The 24,650-nt window shown below is 36.6% G+C and overlaps 1 protein-coding gene across 2 annotated transcripts in view; it reads right to left on the bottom strand.

Annotated features, from left to right (window-relative positions):
• Window positions 1-24,650, bottom strand: part of LOC149070465 (dual specificity tyrosine-phosphorylation-regulated kinase 1B-like) — a 113,397-nt gene that overhangs the window by 69,346 nt on the left and 19,401 nt on the right. The window contains exons 1-2 of one of the 2 annotated variants that reach the window (XM_089249172.1): window positions 11,592-11,699; window positions 11,213-11,333 (exon numbers count right to left, since the gene is read on the bottom strand). The gene's annotated coding sequence lies outside the window, so the exon portion shown is untranslated. Of the gene's footprint in view, window positions 1-11,212; window positions 11,334-11,591; window positions 11,700-24,650 lie in introns of those variants that run through there. The other variant, XM_089249171.1, reaches the window with a different exon arrangement.

Genomic DNA, 24,650 nt, shown 5'->3' with positions numbered 1-24,650 from the left:
ATCCCAAGTCTTTTCTTCACTAGGGCGCAAAAAACCCTAGTGTCCCCCCTAACCTGTCCATCACCTTATTATTTCCAAGAAGCCGAAAACTATAACGAACTAAATTAATTAATTTAACAAAGTCGATTGGCTATTAAATTTTTTTGGAGAAAAATTGAAGCTAAAGAACGGATCGTTCTTTTTTATAAGCACAACCACGTTTTATTATCGTATAGTGTTGTTAAAATTGCTTTGAATAACGCTATACCCTCTTAGCTTCAGATGTACACATGAGTATCTTCATTTTTAACACAGTTTTAATGATTCTTTTTTCAGTTTAAGACCTGAGGTACACATCTGTATCTAACTCAAATAGTCCTATAAATGTATCGACACAAATTAATTAATCAACTGATTAAAAAATATTTAAATTTTTGAAAGGCGTTATGGCAATCATTTTTTTTAAAGCCAGTTCTGGCTCAGGTTTGAAGAGGATACGATTACCGATTTTTATTCTTACCACCACTATTTCTACCACAATCTTCCACACTTTATTGGTGTCTTCTTCCATGATCTCAAACAATATTGCAATGGGATTGGATTCCTACTGATGATAGAAGGACATCTACGGAAAAGACATCCACTCCTTAGGAAAGATAGCAAAATATCACTTAAGGATGAGTAACGGTAGCGCAATTGACAATAATAAAACTAAACTAAAAGTTATGCATTAGTGGGGGGCTGGACAAAAATAACAAAAAAAAAAATCTAGCGTCAGAAGAATATAATATATATATATATATATATATGCCAAAAAATTTTTTTACGAATTAGAAAAAGGTCCAAATGCTTCTTTTAACTTTTTCAAGGCATAGTGACCCTCTTTCATACTGGCAGATATGCTGCTATGAATTCCAAACATTTTGTGCTCCACTCCACTCAGCTTGCAACTTGGAAACTACACGTAGAAAATTTTAGGTGCCAATACCAATTTTTTTAGTCGCAATGGTTGACTTGTCATCTGAGATCTGTCCAGTCCTGCGTTAGTATCTCTATGCAACGGAATTTTTATTTTAAAGCTCAAATTTTTGTAAATTTACTCTACTTAAAAATTATTTCATCGTGCTCAATTTTTTATGTAACAAATTTTCAACCTGAAAGAGCCATTTCGGTTATTTGAAACTACACTTTCTCTTCTTTCGGCTTTTTTAAATTCTCTTTCCAAAAGTCCATGAAAAAAAAAAAAAATTGGGGGACTCTTCCCTGCCTTGATAATCGCTAACACTCGTTCTTGTATCAAATCAAACCAGATGTGATAATTGAAATGAAAGTGGACAAAGCTAGTCTTTTTTCGGGAAGCTGCATTGTTTTCAATTATCAATTCCATAGTGATTCTGCACATCAAAATACTTCTCCCAAAATCAGAAATAGTACAACTGATTCCTGATTAAGTTATTCATCCGATGTCAAGTACCAACAACGCACATCTGTCTGTCCACTGCGCAGTTAGTGAACTCCCCATTTTTTAGTTTGTGTTTTAAAAAGAAAATAAAAACAGTATTCTCTTCATATTTATCCCCATTCCCACCAGACGTGGGGAAAACAAAATTCCCTACAAGAAAATCCCTATAACAGCCGTCTGGTGAGAAGCTAAAAGAGAAGAGAGAGACATGGGGGGGGGGGGGAGAGAGGCACAGAGAAAGAAGGACGCTTTTTTCTGTAAGAGCAGCAGTGATTGGCCGAGACACACTGCGGCTACAGTTCAAAGACCGGGTCCGATCGACCAATCGGATAACGTCTTCTATCCGTGTTGAAGCTCTAGCGGCAGACTGGAGGGGTTGATGACGTCGCCTTTTTTCCTCTCTCTCTCTTTTATTTGAGGGGGAGGGAGGAGAAGAAACAAGGTCAACCGATATCACATAATCTTGACTCACCAAAAAGAGATTTTTCCAGCTGATGCCTGTTTCTAGGATGTTTCAAGCACATCATGTGCTATAATATAATAATCTACACAAGAATATAATGCCATATCAAACATTTTTTTAATAATCATGATTCCAATTACAGGATCTAGCATAGTTTTGGGAACGCATTAAGCGGAACAAAAAAACTGAAAAAAACTGTTCTGTGAAACATTTCAAACAAATTCTGAAAATATATTTTGGTGAATAATAATTTTTTAAAAACCTATACAATTTCATGAGAAATTTTTAATAATACCAAACAAAGATATGTTTTCAGGACGTATCTATGCACGTATGAAATTGATTTTCTGTGTGCGTGTGTTCTCTTACAAATCTACAATTTTAGACCGATCTTCACCAAATTTTGCATATGTACCTAACAGGACCTGATTTTAATGATATACTATTTTAGAGGTCCATCAAAGCTGGGAAAATGCCCGAAACGGTAAGGCAACAATGGTTCGTAGGCCTCAACAATAACTTTAGGAATGTTTACTCGTACTTTGATTACCGTGGTTCTCAAATAATTTGTTTCAAACAGGTTTATTCATTTATGAATATTCGTCACTTCTCACGTTCAGAGTATACGGAGAAAACACGGGCAATACCGGGTATTTTTGGTAATATATAATAAACTATTATTCTTCCATTAAACGTTTTAACGAACAATCAATGAGAATATTTTTATTCAAGTTTCAGTGAAGTTCCACACATACAGTATGTGTATATATATATATGAAGTCCACATATTCTATAAATAAACTTTTCCCTCCGTTTCGTATTGTTGCGGAAATTCGATGGGTCCCCCCCACCTTCAGTCTCTTACTAAGCGTATAAATATATGTGAATATTCGGACTGCAACATTGTAGCCAGAAATTTCCGCGAGCCACTGATAACAAAAAAAAAAATCTTGGCAAACACTAAACTATCCCAAAGACAGAAGGGAGGGTAAGACGGAAAGCGATAAGACTGATGTGGAAACATTGTAGAACCAGTCGAAAGCATTCAGGAAGTGCACATGATCCCCGTGATGGCAACTTGCGTCATCATTCGTTTGCATGCGCAAGAGTGGAAAGAGAGGTGCGGTATTACAATATCCGTGATATGAATGGGATAACAAAAATAAAAAAATTAACACATTCATAATTTTTTCTCGGGGAGAAAAGTCGAAACAACGTATACCATGTCTCCCAAACTTTTTGTTCCATCACCCCCTTCATCAGAATTTTTTTTCCTCTCATCGCCCCCCAACTCAAGTAAACCCATAAGATCCTATGTTAAATCAGTAGGTTCTATCTCCCCCTTGGACCGTTATTGCCCACTTTGGGAAACACTGACCTATACAATCAATCACATTGGGATCTTGAAACATATATTGTCAAGATATCGTCATGCATGCACGTATCATGTTCCCCTCAATTTTTTTCTCCTCCTCCTTGATTTTAAAATTTCTTGAAAAACAAAACAATGTTATGTTTCAATGGTATGAAAAACTAGATTTATTTCTGCGTATTTATAGCCTTTAAATAAAATGGAAAAAGTCCCATTGAAAAACACCTCAACGTGTACACATGATTCGGTCATTTTTGTCGCACAACGGTCATTTTATGCACACGAGGATTAATTAGACCGGGACCTACAATTTATTGCCGATTCCGAACGGCGGCCTTTTTTATACTCATTGAGAGGTTGGTGCGCTAACGCCTCGATGTGGGACTCCCTGCGGTAGCAATCTTCTTCTGTGGTCATGTCGTCGTTTCTGTTACACCCCTATGTCAGTAAAGTTTTTGACAAGGACGAACCGGGTATCGAACTCACGACACCTCTAAACATCCTATGGTAGTGGTTTTAGGCGAGTTTTTTATCGACGTAGGCTACCGCGCCCCATATGATTTGATACATCTATCGAACTTGAAATCGAGTTGCTACGTTATACATATAATGCCGTATCTTGTAATAATGAATCGTAAATGACTGCTGACCAACGTGATCTATAGGTGGACGATATATAAAAATATTTCGATTAAGTACGGCTTCGTGAATGAACTTTCTGCACGTTTGTTTACGTAGCAACCAGTTTAATGGGTAATACAGTGTAATCAATTCGTAATTTTATATTTTATACTATACAACACAGCGATAAGGCAACGTTCAAACAGAAATGTATTTATCAATTTTTAAAACATTCAACAGAACTCGGTTATTGAAAATGTTAATTCTCCTTATAGCCTTTTATTAGAGAAATCGATGACGCTATAACATTTATTACTCGCTCATGTTGGAGAATTTCAGTCGTATATATTCTCTACGTTATCCAACTGATGATCCAGACATGCTCCAATGGAACAGCGCGGCAAAGCTGTTGCTATGTGGCCATAGTATTTCACAGTTGTTGTTTTTTCAAAATGCGAGAAGCACAACAAAAGAACAGTAAAAAAAAAGATTTCATTCATAATATATATATTTTTTTTTCTTTCACAAAAACTGATCTCTTCATTCTTAAGATTGTTTTTCCCCCCTTTCCTCAACCATGTTCGAGCAGCAAACGGAAATAGCAAATCTCCACAAATATAGAACAAGAAAAAGAAAAGTCACCGTTATAACAACCTCGGAAAGTGTGCTCGAAGGTCAAAGTGCGCCGCATCCACTAATTGACTTATCAGTCTTTTTGAAGGAGCAGAGCCTCATTGGCCGACCCGTTGTCGCTAGCAGCGCTTCTTTTGCGCGACCACAAAAAGAAAAAATATTGATAACATTGTTATTAATAATAGAAGAAAACCCAACAGCCTCATGTGAGCAAGTCCAGTTAACGCCCCATCAGCAGCACGAGTCACTAGCTATCAATTTAAGCAGCCACGTGAAAAGATTTCACATTACGCGGCGGATAAACTAACAATCAAGGACTGCGTCCTTGCTTTCCAGAATTTCACTGGCATCGTTCACCACCGATTCTGTACCACATGATTTCTATATCAACTGAAATTAACTAACATGTTTAACTTCACGATAACTTGCGTAACGTGAAATAAAAGGAGGTATTAATGGTGATTGATAGCAAAAAGGACAAAGTAGCCAGGAAAACAATAATTTATGTCCCGAATCTTATAAATCATAAATCCCTGACCAACTCCACAATATTTCTGCCCTCTACACTTCCACCGAAATTGATTAAACAACATTATCAAGAGGACTAAAGTGAAGGTAACAAAAAGCAACCATAGATGCCTCACACGATGTATCAACGGAGCAAATAATAGTGCAAATCAAAAATATCAGATAGAACCCTCTCTAAATGTATGTATATAGCATCTGTATGGGAGAAAAGAAAAAAAAAACTTTTCCACAACAAACCCAAACTATATAGAGATTTCGCCCGCCATAACAAAAACGTCCCTTTTTCCTTCGAGAGCCAGAGAAGAGAGAGAGCACATTGACACGCTTTCCGAACAGGTACAGGGTGAAGAAGCTTTGTTCCCACGGAACGCCGACGCCGATTGGCTGGCGCTGAGCCAGAAGAGCTCTCCCATTGGACGGAAGGGGACCCTAGTAACAAGGCTCTTTCACTTCTATATTATAGTAGTATTACTATATTATTATACAAGTCGGCCGAACTTTTACTTTTGTTTACCAGTTCCACCCCCAACCCCTCCTTTGATATCAAGTTTTGCATTACGCACGCACTTTCTCTTTCTTCATCAGCTGTTGCCGACGAATATGATGGAAAATTAAAAAAGACTATAGGCAGAATTTTCTTTGAAACAAAATGCAGCGAAACGTGTTTAGTGGAGACGTGTTCGAGCTAGCCTGCAGTATGTACTTGGGTGAGGCAATAAGAGGCAGGACGTCTCTCCAATGTTAATTTCATTTCCTGCGGAGATTTTTCGATTTTAATACAAAATAAGAATTTTCAATTTTTTCGACAGGAATGTCGTTTTGTTGTGTCAAGAGAGAAGTAATTTAAATACATAACCGCTGATAGACTTGAGTAATGATTAGCTTCAACAGCTACCGGAATTTCCTGTTAACACCCCAGACATGCAAATTGAGGAATAGAAAAGGCTGCTCATCACATTTTGAGAAAAAAATTTCATTTCATCCTTCTATATATATGCTTTTATTAAAAAAGTTGTTTTTACGTGGGAGTATTTTTAAAAACAATTATTTTAATCTAAACCTCTCTTGGGGAGCAAAAAACCTATAGCACCCTGTACTCAGTGGCGTCGGAGCTGGGGGTGCTCGAGCTGCAACAGCATTTTATATCACGCCACAGAGCAGCACCCCAGAATCAATTCAGAAATCGAAGTTTTCTACGTAAAACTCGAGTGGAGTGCCCACAGGTCTAAAACGGTTCCGACGTAGCTGCGTACACCGAAACTAATAAATTTAGAGGCGTTTTTAACGTATAATCTGCGAATTATACAAAGGAAATTACGATAATTACAGAACTATCAAATGTATTTTTTTAAGTGCATACTCAAATATACGTGCAAGTTCAGGAGATATACGAGACCATTAACCAAAAGAATAGTGCAAATAATTTATCAGTTAATTATGTTAAATTTACGCAAAACTGCATAAATGAAACAAACTAGTTCATGCAATGTTCGGTCTTGCATCACCTGCAACGCCCCTTGACCCTTTCGCAACTATACGGAAATATTTATTCTATACTCATATTCGCCACCTCTCCTTTATTTCAGAAAAGGAACTTTCTACTAGTGTACAAACCAAAACCACGAAACATTCAATTCAAAACTACGAATTTTGACAGATGATGAAATTTTACAAATTGAATTCAGATTATGTAATCGATTTCATTAAAAGACCTCCTTTCCCAACAGAATGATATGCGCAAATCAATGTATGGGACAAAAAATGCGTTACAATTCATGAATCTCTCGGTACTAAGGCTGAATCTAGGCAAAACTTTTGAGAGAAAAAAAGCGTCACTATATCATATGAACCTACCGAAAGGCCTCACATTCACGAAAAAAACCACTCCTCTCACTATCAACTCATCAGTTGCTTGCTCCCCCCCCCCCCCTCCACCCCTTGAAGATAGTGTGAAATCAAACGCACCCGAAGAAAGCCAAATGGGGTACTTCAGCTTAGCAATAAATGGAGCTTAGCTGAAGATCGGTGCATAAAAACGTGGGGAGTTTATTCATAGGTAGGGTCAGTTTAGATGGGTAAATTTCGAATTAATAAAAAAGAATTATGCTGCCCCCATGGGCAGGTGCAAATATATTGTTTCTATTACAAGCAGATGTTTCGCTTCCGTTCTTACATTAAAACCAAGAAACTTCTGTGGAGCAATATAGCAGATTCACGCGAAGTCGATTTTTTCCTTTGTTTTAAAATTACTCACTCGAAGAATCGTAGTAAATATCCGAAGATGGAAATGGGAATCTCTATTGCATTATTCTCCCACCAAATGCGCCTCATACCTATATAGCATGATTTGCAGAAAAGTTTTGGATAAAAAAAACAAAAGTTCGTCTGGAATAAAAGAAATGTAATGGGCAAATCTACGGGTGTCGCATTTACGGTTATAATGCGCTTTCAGGGGGTAGTAATAACGCTGAAGTGCAAGAGAAGGCAGCATCGGTATGAGTTCGGTGCTACTGCTCTAACGAAAGACGATAATGTCTTTGATAATGAGAAATTAATTTTTTTCCCCAATAATACGTGCATAACGAAACATTTTGTTTCGTGCATCGAAAGTAAGCCGTTCATAAATAATAAATAGAGCCCGGAAGTTTAGGCACTAAAAAGATGGTCGAAATAGACAGGCAAAAAGGCACTAAAAATGCCTAAAATAGGCACTAAAAAAAGGCATTTATAATTTTTGGAAAGAAAAAATAACTACAAATAACTAAAAACTAAGGTATTAGGGGTCCAAAAAATAGCTGAAAAATCGATTGCACTTAATTGCATCTATTGTTTTAATTATAGTGTATAATAACCGCATTATTATCTAAGTTAAATAGATTTTAAGTCAAAAATAAAATATTACCAAACCTTTAAGATTAGGCCAATTCCAGGGCCGCCATTACCAGACGCGTGGTCGGTAGGGATAATGATCTGTGGGGCTATCTCGAGTTGCGAATGATTCTCGTTTATTTGTCTATCATTTTGAATAATCATTTCTATAGTTGAAACATGGCTATCTCTCATGTTCTATTTTTTGTAAAAAGAAAAAAATAATATCTGTCACACACTCCTGAGGGGAAACTCTTGTCAATTTAATCGAATATTAAATGTGTATGTTTAATAAATAACCATGGAAGCATGGTTGTTTGCAATGCATTTATGGTGCAAAAAATAAAGCCAAACAACATGGGCCCCAGAGCCGTCTGCTCCTATTCCGCCTTCCATGAGCCATAACGTCAATTCAAGACCTTTAGGGACAATCATCGGTCCGCTATACACATACAACGCACTGAGCGAGATATATTATGTGAAGCAAGTGAGGGGAAACAAATTTCTAACTTTCCTCTGTTTTTCTAACACGGGCTGCGTTCATCTGAAACAAAATCATTCACGTCTAATACCATCCGGTCAAAGCAAAATTAATGCATGCCAACACCAATCTCTCAGATCACTTGGTTGCGTCTAAATGGGGCTTGGGAAGGGGGGGGGGGGGGGGTCTTTCCGATAAGTAATACTGAGATTTGTAAAATTTCAAAAAGAACGATTTTTTTTTAAGTTCTCAATGCCCATAATATCCAAGTTTTACAGATTATGACCTCTGAAATTCACTAACAAACTTAAAACTATGTTAAAATAGGCATGTATGGCACGAAAATTTCAAAAAAGGCATTTTTACGAAAAAGTTTGAAAATAGGCAAAAAAAAAAGGCGTTTATATGTCATTTTGCCTGAACTTCCGGGCTCTAATAATAAAAAATAGACAAGAAAAATAAACAGCTTCGCAACTCAAGACAAAGGTTACGAAAAAAAATATATAACTATATAAATATATATCCTATATACATTTCAATTTTAAGCCAAAGTAAGACCAACTTATTGAGCGATAGTGAACTCAGAGGAATACGCAGGGAGGGACACAGGGGCTCCCATGCTCCTTCCCTGAAACGATTAAAATTTACCTTTTAATATTTTTGTAAAAAAATTAAAATATCGGAAGGAAATACCTTCACAGTGTATCTTAATCAATTTCTATTGATTTAAAATGATTTTTGAATGTTAGTAACCCGAAATTCTCTGGAAGAAATTCTTTGTGCCCCCCTCTAAACATGGTGTACTGTAAAATCGTGTGCCCTCCAAAAATCGATACTGTGTACCCTAACGGAACTGCATATTTTCTTCTGAACATGAGACAAAAAAAATTGACTTTAAAATTTTAAAATCCGGATTTATACGACAGCGGCTTTCAAAATGCAACCCCGCCCCTTTTATTTATACATTGCAGTTTATGTTAATCATATGCATTAATTTATATGCCATAGCATATGAATAATTAAAATAACTAACAAGAATCGACAATAACTTTAGCATTCTTTTCAAACGAATGAATCTTTATAATACAAGCAACAATACAACACAATACTGCATAGAAATTCTCAATAATAAAAAAAAAATCGCTCTAATGTTATTACAGGAAGGAAGAAAATCCACATATAAACAGCGCCCTCTTATAACATCTTCTCTTTTCCATCAGTTGGAAAATGTCACTGACTTTTCAGTGAGTGTATGTATGTAGTCTACGTATAAGATGGGGAGCGAAGGAGGGCGTCTGCGCCCCACGACGGTTGCCAATGGAAACCGGCATCCTCCCCAGACGGACGGTAAGGGAACTCTCTATGGTGGCGGCAGACCGACAACGGCCATCACCATCGGGGTATCCCGATTCGATGCCATTAAAAAAAGAACTATTTCGTAATACAAGAGCAAAAAATTATACGCAATAAGAGAAAAATTAATTCGATAAAATAACAAATTTCGATTCAGATTTGAGTCTGATATGAACAAAAGATTTTCTCACACAGTTTAATGATAACGTATGATTCGATGGTGCCCTCTGCTGGCAAAATCTCTCAAATACTCATACCAACTAGAGAGAAACCACAAGTCAAAGAAAGTAAAATACGAAAAATAAAAAAACTTTTGGACATTGTTTTTTTTGGGCAATGGAAATCGGATTGCAGAAAATAGGCATCCCACTAAGCGAATCTTGAACGAATAACATCGAGTAAGAGTGGTTCTCAAAAAGTGCGTTGCCACGCTATGTCAGGAGCGTCACGGCAAGCTGTTGACATTGATGTGTGCCTGTTCAGTGCTTTAAAGTACAGTAAAACCCTTTTTGCGGACACAGGTGGGGCAAAAAATTCGTACGTAAAAGAGGGGCAACGGTTAATCAGGGGTTAGAAATGCAAACGTTTATTAGACAAGGGAAATTATTATTTAGGCTTAAAAAAGAGGGATTTTACTATATTTTTATACTTTTATTGGACGATTTTATTTCGCAGGCGCCGAATGGAGGCTAATGACTCAATTTATCCATTTATGATTACAATTTTTTATTTTATATAAGAATATATTATAGTTTATATAAGGCGGGGTGAATCTGGTCATGTCATGTATTTTTATATTAGACAATTCTGGGGAGTAAGGAGGCATAGAATAAGAAGTCGAGGATGAACGTCGACTGAGGCACGGGAGCCGCGGGTACCAAAAGTTTGAGAACCACACGATTTAATAAACATTAAGCAAAAATAAAATTTTTTCTTGTATCAAAGAGCGAAAAATGATGTGATGTGGAAAAAATCATATAAATCGAAATTAATGTGGAACTTTCGTAAATTCTGTTACTCTCTTTACATGATGATGTAATTTCCAATCATTAACATGAAATCATGTCTTTGAAGCACATTTTTTTACACTTCATCGCAGCAGTGAACCGCTGCTGTAATGAAGGTATGGTTTTCAAACTTTAGTCTCCCGCGTTTCTTCAGAATAGTTTAACAAAGGACCACTTCATGGTATTGAATAAGTGTACACATTAATAAAGACAGCTTACCCCGACACTGGTAGGCGGTGCCCAGCCGCGGCACATACTTTGAGAAGCACAGCATTACAATTCGACTTAATTTAACAATTTCTATTCACATTTGTTTATAATTGTGTATTACATTGTATTAGTTCTTTAAGAATCTGCTGTGGTCAAAAGTAATGTTTCCTAAAATATGATATACATACATAATGTGGCAAATTGAAAAAATGAAGGAAAAAAAGTAGCATCTTACCTGGAACCAGCTCCTTAAGATCTGTTTGTAACTAACCTCACAGCAAACGAAAACGGAAAGGCCCGCCTTTCAACATGATTGCCGATCACTGGAGAAAAAAAAATCAGCTCCCAAACATTTTCTAAAAGAGAAAATCTCAATTAAAAATTACCTCCAGCCACTGTTTATGCATAGAATTCAAATTTATACAAAAAATAAAGACAGCATTAATCGCAGTGAAAACCTCTTCTAGCTAGAAACATCTATAACACCTAAAAACATCCAAACCACGTTAGGTTAGATCCTATTTTCCAAAGAAACATTCAAGAAAAAACATTGTGAAAACAGCATAATTTCGATGGAAAATTAATACAGTGCATTGCCAGTCAGGTTGACGCACCCAAGAAATTGGATTCATGAATTGATGATCACGATTTCATACAACATTGAATCTTCTTCCCATTTCGTTTCCCTCATTCCAATTGAGTGACAAGTTTCTTCGGTTACATGTTCCTGCTATAAAAAGCATCAAAAATTCAACCAACAAAAAAAAAATTTTTTTTTGAAAAAAAAAATACTAACGGTTTATCAGGTACTACAGAAACAGCATGTTCATAGACACTATGCTAAAATTATTTTAATGTCAATCATTAAAAAAAAATTACGGTGGCAACGTAAACTAACACGGTCGTAAGTACGTCCATATCACCTCATTACGACAGGACTGGTATCCAAACTTCAAGACCTATTCGCGAGAACGATATTCAGGGATTTGTTCAATCGAAATTTGGGCCCACATTTTCGGGGGTCTTGAAATTCTGGATCTGAGAAGCGGACTCTACAAAATGCAGATTAACGGAAGTATAAATTTGATATTTTATTTCTTTTGCGCAAAATATCAACTAGATTACTTACTTTCCCAAAATTAAGGATCGTCTTGATAAAAAAAGAAAAAAAAAGGAAGATTTCCACAAAAACAGGGTTTTATAAAAAAAAAAGGCTAAATAGAATTTTGATATGAGAAGATTTGTTTCAACAATATTTATCCTTTCCCGAGTGTCAACAATTCCGGTCAATCTACGAACGAGATCTAACAGAGTTGTATTAATCATTCAAATAGATTGTGACCCATTTAAATTTGTCCCGTGGTACGGGACATCGATCTGGTATTCACTCAAGATGGATATGAACGTTGAATTGAGCATAACATCGTTAGATTTTTTCCAGACAAGACCGCACGCACGCACACACACACACTATCAACGTTTGTCGTGTCTAACATACACATTTTTTCGTATTTATTATACACGTGAAGACAAGATTTGTGCTTCATTCTCAGAAATCAAAAATATACAGTAAAACTCTTCTTAACGGAACGGACACCCCCCTCCTTTACGACCAAATAATTTCCCCTTATATAAAAGCATACATTTCAAGTCCCTGAGTAACGGTCTCTTTTACGGAAGAAGTTTTTTACCCCGCCGGTTATCGCAAAACATAGGTTGTACTGTACATTGATATTTACACGTTCCCTGTCAATGTACTTTTCTCTAGCTGTATTCTACAGTCAATTTGCAATAAATTGAACTCCGATAGTTCGAATATCTGTTTAAGTCGAAGTTTTTACTCGGCCCCAGAACTTTTTCCGTATTAAAATTTTTCCTTATAACTCGAAGTGTTCTTCCTTTGAGTTGAAGTTTTCAGGAATGAGAGAAATTTACGAAACAACATTTTAGCAATGTAATTTTTAGTATTTAGAAATAGATTTTAGCATTTAACAATCAAATTTAGAATATAGCAACAGAATTCAGGCAGATTCATTTATCTGCTTGCTCTCACGAAAACACCTTCAAAAATCCCCATCTTTTTGACAAAAAATAATCTTGTTTAAACTTTATTTATAATTCGTTTCATTTATACGAATATCATGTATGCGTCCGTTTCCATAATACGGTATGCACGTCTAGTTTATTTCTAAACATTTCTCATTCAATAACCAAATGTGGTTAAATTAGACTAATATTTTCGAATTTCACCATCTCCAGTAGCTTGACATATTTTACTAATACGATTTTCGTAAATAGCACTGCTATTTTAATAAATCTGGTTTTTTTTCCAACTCTGAAATCGGAATTTCCGATAAGTCAAACTAACGATGGGCGGCTGCACATTCGACTTATCCAGATTTGATTGTAATTATACTATGCAAAGCTTCATTCTAGAAATATATCACTTATATTCTAGTTTTTCGGTAATTGAAATGAATAGAACGATAGAATGAATAGAATGATATCGATATATTTATACACAAATATATCGATAAACGAACATTGAAATTGTATTCGGAATTTTAAGCTACTCATTTCACATATAAAAATGGGGGGGGGGGGGATTGCCTGGGAAGTGGAATGTATAATCCAATTTTGAAGGTGCAGTAAAAATTTCTTGAAATGCAGTTACAAATGTCAAAGTATCGGCATTCGGGGAAAGAGAGAAACAGAGGGAAAGAGCCGTAGTCGGGAGTCTCGTGTGAAATTATCACAGCGCCTACGCTGAAATCAAGCAAATTTACTTTGAAAATGTTCAAGAGCGGAGAGAAGTTGGAGGGGGCTGGAATTCAAAATTTTTGCGTGGGTGTTAAGGTTCGCTAAGCCAATGGCGCCATCTAGCAGTGAACCTTGACATTTCGGGGACTACAGACGAATCAAAATGTTAAAAAAAGTACCATACAAAGATGACGCACACGGCATGTAATCAAAACATTGCGTCGCACACACAAAATACTTTTTATAATCACACGCTTACGTGATTATTTTACGTGCGATTGAACAACCACAATCGCCCGATGAGAAGTTCGATGTCATTGTTCTGGATAAATTATTTTTCATCCGATATTTGATGAAAATTAAATGAAGACAGAGGAAAAAGAAAAATACCAATTTGTAAATCAAACGAAATGAGTTGAAAAAAAAAATTCAAACTCATCATAAGCAGAGCACAATTTAAATGAAAAAATACGCACAACCAATTTTAATTTACTTTCATATTTAAAAAATAAAATTCCTAACGTGAAAACGATCTCAGACGGGGAAGCCAATGAAGGATAAATGAATGGATGGGCAGGCATTGTGATCGGTTTTTGGATTGAAAATGACCTAACGACATTAAAGCTCGAAATTCAATATTCAACACCGCACTAATTAAAATCTATGGATCGCAGATTTGAGTCAGACCAAAAGTGTGAAGACTTCCAAGGTGCTCGAAGATCTCTGAAATTGGACGTAAGTGGGTCACGGCCACCGTTGGCAGATATTGAATCTGATGTGACAGTAATTTTACGACAATTGTATGCTACCATCCTCGCACTTTCTCACTGCATCGGAGAAAATGATGAGAGGATGAAAGTCGTCGTGGTCCCACGTAAAAGAAAGTCATATCCGTCATGAGCACATCGGCACGCATTTATTAATTGGCTTTCATTTTTATCCTAATTTTTCTTCTCTTCGATAACCCATGTGCGTGCGATTCCGCTGAGAACTTCCGGGTATTTCACGAACGTATTTCAATAACGTCACGAATGACGGAGCTCTTTCTCGCAACTTCGTTTACGTCGTCACTTTCTCCTGTTTGTTTAGCCGCGACACAAGCTTCTCAGTGCACGTGCTACAGATTTTCGACTAAAATTCACAATCTTCGGACAACACTGACGAAATTCGTTGTCACAAAAACAACATATATATATATGTATGTATGTTATAAATAGCAACAATAATTAACTTTGTCTGGAATAAGTTTTTCCCTGACAAATTTAATGATAGTTCATTTCTTTTCTGAAATCAACTCATGTTGCGATCGATCTACGGAGGAAAACAACGAACTAACGTCCAGTAAGAGTGATCAATTTTTCTTATTCAATTGGCATGCGATCTGAAAGAAAGTCGACATGCGACTCAGAAATCGCCTATAATTTATAATGGTGTAAAGCAGTGGTTCTCAACCTTTTTTTTGACTCGCGGAGCCCTTTCTGGTATATAATTTCTACGGCGGAGCCCCGTAGCCCTATTTTATTTATTTATTTATCAAAGATTTATTTTTATTATTCAAAAACATTTATAATTAATTTTTTCAAATATACTGTTTTTTTTTAATTTTCCTTAAGCGGCCGCGGAGCCCCAAGCACCGGTTGAAAACTGATGATGTAAATAATGAATGAGTTCATACAGACAAATGAGCTAGATATCCTCAAAATGGATGCATACAAGATTCAAAAAATGACGATTTTTAAAAAAATCATTCTTATTACCTTACATTAAAAAGGCAAATGTAATTTATGACCTTCACGGCTTTCTTATGGTTAAATACAGTAATCCCAATCTCAACACAACTCTTTAGAGCAACCTTTTTTTCTTTTCTCATCGCTCTCCAACAAGTGATATTGCCAAATTTGGAAAACGCTGCTTTAGGGCAATGAAGGAAGCTTCCTATGAAGATGTTCCAGCTGGACACATTTTCAACTTTTTAAAAATGGTCCCTCTTCACGGAGCTTTAAGCTTGAAATCACTTGGAGACAAATTAAGGTTTAAGAAGCAATTGAATACAATTAGTTCTGAGCGATTTCTTCTTATTGCCAACATCATCAAAACTCACCGGAAAAGTCATCATTTTATAACAGTTGAAAATGGCAAGGCAGCTGCAAGGGAGGACTTGGAACATAATTTCAACAGAAAACTTCCACGCTGCTACGAAGAGTGACAGTAAAGTTATTGATGGCTTTATTCAATCACAGGAAGCCTATTTTGAAGGATAAGAATTGACTGCTGTGTATGTGCGCTCAATAAAAACTTTTTCTCTTTTTCGAATCATTGAAAAATAATTTTTTGTTTCTCTTGAACAGTACAGTACTATAAGTGGTATGAATTGTTGTGATAAGGTAATTATAGCATGGCTTCACAAATCGAAAACTATTTAGGCGCCAGCCGAATTTCGTGAGAAGCAAGCATAATTTTTCGCTAAAGAAAAATGGTCATGAATAATGGTTTTTTTTTTTACTTTTACACACAGCAAACATTCTTTAACATAAAATCAATGCACATATTCATATCTATCGTATCGTGGCTGCACAGGCGCAGACGGACATTTTTATGTTCAAGAATGTTTGACATGTCTCAAAAGGCATTGAGTGTCTGTAGATGTGAATCTACCCTAATATTCCTAGAGGAAACTCCATCTCGCTATACAACGGAGTACATAAAGTTTATTTATTTTCACTTATTATTAGTTATCATGTTTCATTGATAACCTATAGGAGTAGAACTGTTTTGCTGAGTTCTTGCGTGTAACATTGTAGAAATATTGTTCATTAAACTGGTTTTCTGTTTAATAATCTTTTTCTTTTTTTCTTGAAAGTGTTGGTTGAATATCATGGTATAACAACAATGGGAGGGGTAACATTTCTGTAAGTTTTTTTCCCAACAAAACTGTGAAACTGATTATTAATTATTATTGTTTATTATTTTATTACTATTATTTCTGTATACTGTACTTGGATGTTGCCATGAGAAGAATCGTCTCTTTGGGTCTAATGCTGTTTGTTTTTTTGCCTTGTTTGGTTTTGTGTTGTTTCGTCAATAAATAAAATAAAATAATAAAATAATATTCGCTTTCTCTGCTAAAAGATACACTGTCATGTTTCAAGAAAATTTTGTGTCGTTATAACAGATTACAATTAATCAATTACATAAAAAAATAAGATTTAGGAGTCAATGCCGATCTTCTAGTCACCGTAGCGCCTGGGATTTCTCAAGCCCTGAATTACATACAGATTATAGGGATGAAAGATCTCAGTCGCATTCTACGTTTCTGTTTATTGAGTGCCCGTTCGTATGAGAGGGCTTCCGCTATATGAATGCAAACACATATGACTGTAAGATGTGAAAAAACATCCGCAGTACCGGCGAACTTATACATTCCCGCAGAGAGAGAGAGATCTGATATTTACATTGGTGACCCCTGACATTTATAGCCACAAGTCGCTTGCACCGTCACCATGGCAACCGAAGGACCTTGTCACTCGTTTTCTCTCTCCCGTCTCCCATTGCGCCCCCTACCTCTTTCTTCCCAGCGATAAATATTCGTCCACAAAACCAGAGAAAAGAAAGGGTCCCGGGAAAAGCCATTAAATAATAATAAAAAAAAAACATGCATATGATGAGGATTTCTATTATATCCGTTTCTTTTAATGTCCGTCAATGCGAAACGGTTGCGTTGGGTTCCTGACAAAAACAATGAACTTCATCAACTAACACTTGATGAAGTTCATCGCGAGTCCCATTTTCCCACAAAGCTCAAAACAAACACCTATAAAGTCTAAAATTCTTAATTTTTTTTCTACTGGGCAACCGAGAGTAAAGATTTGGAGTCCCACCCAAGTAGGATCTTTGGTCAGCGTGATTAGTGGTTAAATATTTTTTCCGCCGAAGACGACACCCATTGTGTGTCGAAATGCATTAGTTGTTTTTGTATTTTCGTATATTCCCTTATTCGTTGGTGACTTCTTAATATTCTTGGGCAAAAGTTGATCTACTCTTAAAAGTAAATTCATTTTTATCCAAAAAATAAAAGCTAGTCGCTCGCCCCTCCCCCCCTCCAGGAGTAAATAAAAGAATTACAAAGGACAAACAAATCAGTTTTCGGATGAGAACCAAAGACTACGCGTGAAGGAAATGCAATTAGGTCATCAAAAAAGTTCACACATAGGTCATGAATCATTTCCAAAAAGATGGGCTTTCACAGGAACTCCAAATCAAAATATACAAAAAATCTGAGCGTGATGTAGAAAAACTCGGGAGAAAAGTCAACGGCCGGGATTACACTATAAAAGTTTGATAAAAGATATTTTACAAAACTTAAAAAACAACCAACAAGTCTACTAGTTGCATTCGCTCGAATGTAACCGCTACGCTTATTGGTTGTATTTTAAGTTTTCAGCCACCTCGTTGGGCATTTTGTCTGTTGTGGCGTTGTATTTGTATTAGAAAAGAATTTTTTATAAAACTTTTATATAGATCTTTAACATCTTTCATCAAATTTTTATAGTATAATCCTGGCCTTACACTATAAAGTTATTTGACACACACACAAAGATCTTTTATAAAATAAGTTCTAAAAATATATATGATACTGCTATGGTCAACTTTGGTAAAGACAAAGTAATAAAATGAATTTTAATGAAAGTCTTATAAGTACGCACTGTATTTGACTGACCAGACCGTTGTTCTCAGACGCATACTTCCAATTAGAAAAAACTATCCGAATAACGAGAACAACTCAGATACGTCATTCATCTTGCAAGGGGTTGTATAGTTATTAAAATAAAAATTTTAACTTTTTATACAAAAACCCTGCATTCAAAAACACAGTGAGAAAGTTGTTGTCCTGTCTGTCCTAATGCCAGCAAAAAAAAAAATCCAATTTTTTTAATTGCAATATTCATCGAGATATATGAATTCAAAAAAACAGAAAAGTTTGGGAAAACAGGGTAAATGCGGGTAAAACGCGTCAAGGCACACGCCCCCCCCCCCCATTTGCTATGCACCCTGTAGGCAAAAATATTACGATGAATAATAATTAAAGAGTGACCCATTGTCTAATGCACTCGATTTTTCACTCGGAACGCACTAAATATTCAACTAAAAACAAAATTAGCAGTAGCTTTCCCAAAGATTCCCGAGAAATTATTAACGTTATATAAAACAACGTACAGCAGGGCCACGGTTGTCGTTCACAAATGTGAGCCCATCTCCCCGTCAAAAAGTTTCGCCGCAGAGAGCAACATACAACGGTATACTATTCAATCATTACACTTCATGCATAGTTATAAAAATTTATGGCAGACGGCAGCACTGCAAATAACAAACATGGCATGTACACATATTCCAACACGTATCAATTTGTTAGAAGTTCCGCAGAGGCATAACGACGAGGTGCATGTCTGGTACAGTAGTAGGGCCACGGTTGTCCTACTTTCCATTAATCGAGTTTTTTAGGTTTACAAACTTTTTATCATTTTATAATAAAAAGAAATAACAAAAAGTGCATTAAAAAAAACGACGTACGCAATCGCTTTACACAGCGGCAAATTGGTTCATTCAGAATTCGCATGCTCCAATTCATTTGATCCAGTCGTCGTTCTGAGGTCGTGTGGGCATCGTGCTGGACTCTCATTGTTAGGATCCAGGTTCGAATCCCATTGGTACAGGGCGATCGCACAGTGGTGATTGGCTGAAGTTGGTTTTCTAAGATTTTCCAACTTCGAGGTGCAAATACGAACCGATCTTATGCTCGAAAATCTCTCTCTTCAGCGAGCAGGAAGACCTTCAACATGATATTTACATAAAATTTCACATTGAAAATTCGAAAGACAGAACCAGCCGAACTGGAAACAAGTGCAACTTTGAAAACACAAATAAATAAGTTGGGGCCAGCATACGCAGGCACACACACACGTTTTAGCATACAATGGGTCAGAAATCCTCCAGCAGTGCTTACAAGGGGGCATGTACGGCTAATCAGTAGTAAAAATTCGAAATGATCTTTGTGTAAATTAAATATCTGCCATTTACGTCATTATTTACATGTGAATCTTAAGATTCAATAAAAAAGGTCAGTATTGTCGCGAGTTTTTGAGTATCCCAGCTAGATTAGTCTATATAAGCTCAGTCAATCGCGGGTCTACTGCACGAGTATGAGTGCACCTGCACATATATTGCCATTGATGCTTGAATAATTTTTTGCCGATCGTAGAAAAGTCGGTGAAATTTTCAGTGTTCGGAATTCGAGATCGGGTTACGCAAGTGGGTCAATATAATCGAATTTGAACCAAAAAAATAAAAAGCTTTATACTACTTATTACTACTGCACTAAGCAGTGTGTACTTTAAAACACACCCGTTTTATGGATTTAGAAGGATCGGCACATGAATATGTACACGCCAAGTTAAGATTTTACCCACAACTTTTTCATTGCCATCAGCCGAGTGTTATGTAACCCTTCATTAACTGTAAGGAATGTACCATCTTCCAAGGCCGCTTGAATACATGATCCTGGGGGACTTGGATGCAGGACGGGGGAGGGAGAAGGTTCATAGTCATGAAATCTGGTGCTATGGTTTTCGAAACTGGCGGGCTGGTATTTTCAAACATCACTTAGCCCATGATACCATCGAGACGGCACTGTCATCTCCGTACACCGTTCAATAAATATTGGCTCGTCATCCAATGAACCACGTACACAGGAAATTCGCCATCGCCAATTACAAAACGTAGTAAATTACAAAACGAAAATTGCTTACGCTATCATACATACAAGTATTGCGTCAGTGTCGAAATATTATTAGAAGTTGATCAAACGATAGTCAAGAAGAGGAAGGGGAGAAAAGCAGAAGAAAACTAATACAGCAGACTCTCGACTATTTGGCCTTGTTTAAAAATAATAATAATACATTAATGAATTACCTTTTCACATTTGTATAATCATTTATTGAACAGCAAAATAAGTTTAAATAATTTTTGCAATAACTTAACCTACGCTTTATATGTGTGTTTGTTTTGTTCATTTTGAAAGTGTGTATATTTGTACTGTGCAGCAGTCGTTCTCAACCTTTTTTGATGTAGTAACCCCCTTTAGTGCCGGTCAAGACACAACGGACTCCATGTAGCGAAGATCAATCCTCCCCATGAAATCCAAAACGTGTTTTTTTTATAATTTGCATATCTTACAGATGCATTCCCGACCCACCTAGAAGGTATACGAGATAATTAGTAAGCCTGACGCTACCCTCCTGCACAGCACGTAAGCTGGCAGGGCGAAATAGAATAAATCCCCTAGTGGCATGCCAGAGGTCAGGTTCGAGAGAGGTGCCATCCTCTTGATGTCGGCACTGGTTTCGTCACCTGGTTCCTTGCTAAATATACGAATCTATAGCCTTCAACCAAGCACTGCGTAACGGCGGCGCTAGACCAAGTCTCATCCTATAACAGTAGGGTAAACTAACCTATCTCACGACGGTCTTATAATTTGCATATCATAAAAAATTGTAGTAAATTACAATTTCACAACACTAAATGTGTCTTTTATGCAAAATATGGTCCGCTGAAAACATTGATGTGCAGTGTAAATGATTTTATTTCTTGCAATTAAGTCAGGCATTATAAAGTTTATATTGAAATATTTTTATAGGTATTTTTGGAACTTTTTCTGCAGTAAAACAAAACAGTGCAGAGACAGAAGAGCATAACAAATATTTATCAAGTACTTGCCTGTACCTCGAGGTCAGAAAATATGAAATAAGAACCGGTTTTTGTATCAGAATGTTTTTGATGCTTTGGGCGAGGGTAGGAAGTGAGTACTGTATGTACGCTCCGAAACGCTCTTCCGTCACATTAGGCCGAATAGTCCGGAGTCTACTGTATTATTCGTCATTCAAAAATACCGTATTCTGCTAGCAAACAGTGAGGAAGTATGTCGAGATAATTCGAGTCACAGATTACGGAAAATTCTTAAATATCTGGACCCTAAGAACCTACTAGATCAGCTGATTTCAACCTTGTCTGCTCTCTGCATTTTAGGACACTTTCTGTTTTACGAATATTTAATACAGATGTAGAATATAAAGGTTTTTTTTTCTCGCATAAATTAACGACAGTTTGCACAATCTTCTATCAGCTCCACTCCTGAAAAGTGGAGAAAAATCATTCCTGAAGCTGTAAAAAAAATTCCGACACTGAAACCTATGCACCATGCTTCATATATTCTGAATCCAAAATTTTCTAAGGTGTGAATTCGAAGAAAGATAAGAGTGGATCAGAATTCGTTCGCCATTCGGCAACCATAGAAGGTACGCAATCCATTAGCCACATGCTAAAATCTACAGAAAACTTTCTGTGACGGGTGCTGTCTTGCGATGGAAAAAAAATTATACATTTTAATGAGTTTTGACAAAAGTTGTCTTCTAAATTGTTGCAACAGCAAGAAGTTTCAGTAACCTACCATATCCTTACAACAGAAAGAACATAAAAATGTGCAAAATACAGTACCCGTATTTCGTATCAGGTTGACGACAATTATTGAATTAAAACGATTTGTTCATGATCAATTTTTATTATAATTACAGAATTCCTGGACTGCACACGCAGGGGCCTCAACTAAGGGAAAGTGGGGGGATCTGGGTGCCAAGGCGTTGAATTAGGAAGGAGCCGAGTTTACTGTTTTTCCGTTCAAAATTACGGGTATAGGGCGCCAAAATGCACACTGGCCCCGAGTGGCGGAGTAAATTTTCTTTTCAAGTTGCGGCATTTAAAACAAGTTTGTTACAGTAAAAAAAAATCATTTCATTTTAATTTGCTTATTGATTCAGTACTTAATCTGAATTGAAATCGATCTTCTGAATGTATTCAATCATCTATTATAAGACTATGCCATTCCCGGCCTAGCATCCAAAAAGCTGGTGTCCCTCGAGTATACGGCATGCCGGCTAATGCGAAAGATTGTGGAACGAATTTAATTCGCTCACATTTCGACGGTGTAGTATTTATAATGGGTTATGAAAAAAATGTTAATTCCAGAGAGTGGGAACACATTCCTGTTCCAGGACAACAGTCCTGCAAACTGAAATTTGTCCTCGCGAAACCAGCAAACCAAACCATACAATGAACTAGAATTAGGTAGAGCAAAAAAAAAAAAAAAAAAATGGCGTAGGTGTTACTTCCGTTCGAAATGAAAGAAAAGAAAAAGGAAAGAAAGAAAGGGCCCCCGGATGGAAGAAAATGATCGCAAAGAGAACGGGACGTTGCACTCCCCATTTTCTTTATTTTTCTTTCATTGATTGAGTCCCCGGATGGGAAGTCTGGCTCACGTCTGCCGTGGTACGGAGTCCAAGGCTAAATCGCAGTGAGGCAGGCAGACATGAAAAGATGGTGGCACTGTGGATCTAATACACGATCAGGTTCTTGGAAAAAAACAAAATGTACATAAAAAATACTCTTATCTCTATCAACCGGTTCCGGTTGAGAGGATTGAATATTTATGCTAAGTAATGCCGAGAATGAAAAAAAAAATATATATATATATATATATATATTATTCATTCAGATAATCATGAAAACGATACAGTGAAATAAAAAGCTGTCGAATAGCCGTCACAGTTTTTTTTTTTTTAAACTGATAGTCATTTGACAAAAAAACAACTGAATACACTCAGGATACGCGATAATGTGCCACCTTTAAATAAACGCTGATCAGGGCATCGAGCGTTGAAACACGTGGAAAACGCAATATTATCATTTCAAAGATGGATGAAAAAATAAAATTCACGAACTCCTTCAGTGACAAGAACAGGCAGAGTTTTTTTTCGCACTACCATCAATTTCTATTTTCGTCACAGTTTTTTTTTTTTTTTGCAACCCTGCCTGTTGTCTTATAACTTGTGTGACTTCCAAATCCCAAGGTTCGCCTCAGACAGGCGCACAGACACAGGCGCTAGAAACAACCGCAAGAGCTCTAAGGAACACAAAAATAGCAGTGCTTCTTTTTTAACCGATTGCACATTCCAGCAAAATAATAATAAAAAGAGGAAGAAAGACGAGAATATTCCGATGCCTGCCTGTCTGTCTGTCTGTGTGTTCATAAACCATCTGCGGTTTATTTCCACACGGCGAGACCATACCCCAAAAAAAGTTAGAACGGAAGTCGGTTAGCCGCAAAGCAGTAGTCACTTGACAGACACCGACCTAAGAACTCTGCAGAATCACGAACAAATAAATATACCTTTCGTGAAAATTTTTTTTTTTTCAATCTCACTCAATGTATACACGTCATTTTCATAATACGTGGGTACTTGGCTTCTACCAGCTAAAGATATCACAATATGTACTCGTAACAATCATATGCGGATTCATCGGACATCCTCCGTCCTTTCACCTATGCCAATAATAGGTGTTTCAATGAACGGGGAGCGGGCGATAGTTAAGAGTCGTTAATAAGGGCGATAGCCCCCCCCCCCCCATGCTTCCGCCTATGAGCTGCAAGGCAAAACCAAGGTGGTTTATCTCTGTCCCTCGAATGTAAAAACATAGGTCATAGGTCTGTCCACACTTTTTTGTAGGGTCCTATTTTGTGAAAATTTTCTTTATATTTTTGTGAAAAATAAGTTATTTTGTGGGAAGCGAGAAATTATCTTTGTTTTCGCAAAAGAAATGAAATGCCAAATTTATGGTTTCATTAATTTGTATTTCGTGAAGAGTCCGTTTTTGAGATGCAGATTTTTGTGAGGGTTCCGTTTTTCAGATCCGGAATTTCGTGAAAAGTCCGGAAAACTGACCAAAATTTTGGCTGGACAGACAACTGAAAAATATAATTTTTTAATCATCATAGTCAATGTCTTAAAAAACCCAACAACTATCAT

Source organism: Pholcus phalangioides, unplaced genomic scaffold (assembly GCF_987345545.1).
Source record: "Pholcus phalangioides strain wild (caught in Gottingen) unplaced genomic scaffold, Ppha-v1.0 ptg000021l_1, whole genome shotgun sequence".
Lineage (NCBI taxonomy): Eukaryota > Metazoa > Arthropoda > Arachnida > Araneae > Pholcidae > Pholcus > Pholcus phalangioides.
Note: the sequence above shows the minus strand (reverse complement) of the source record. Positions and strands in the feature narration are given on the sequence as shown.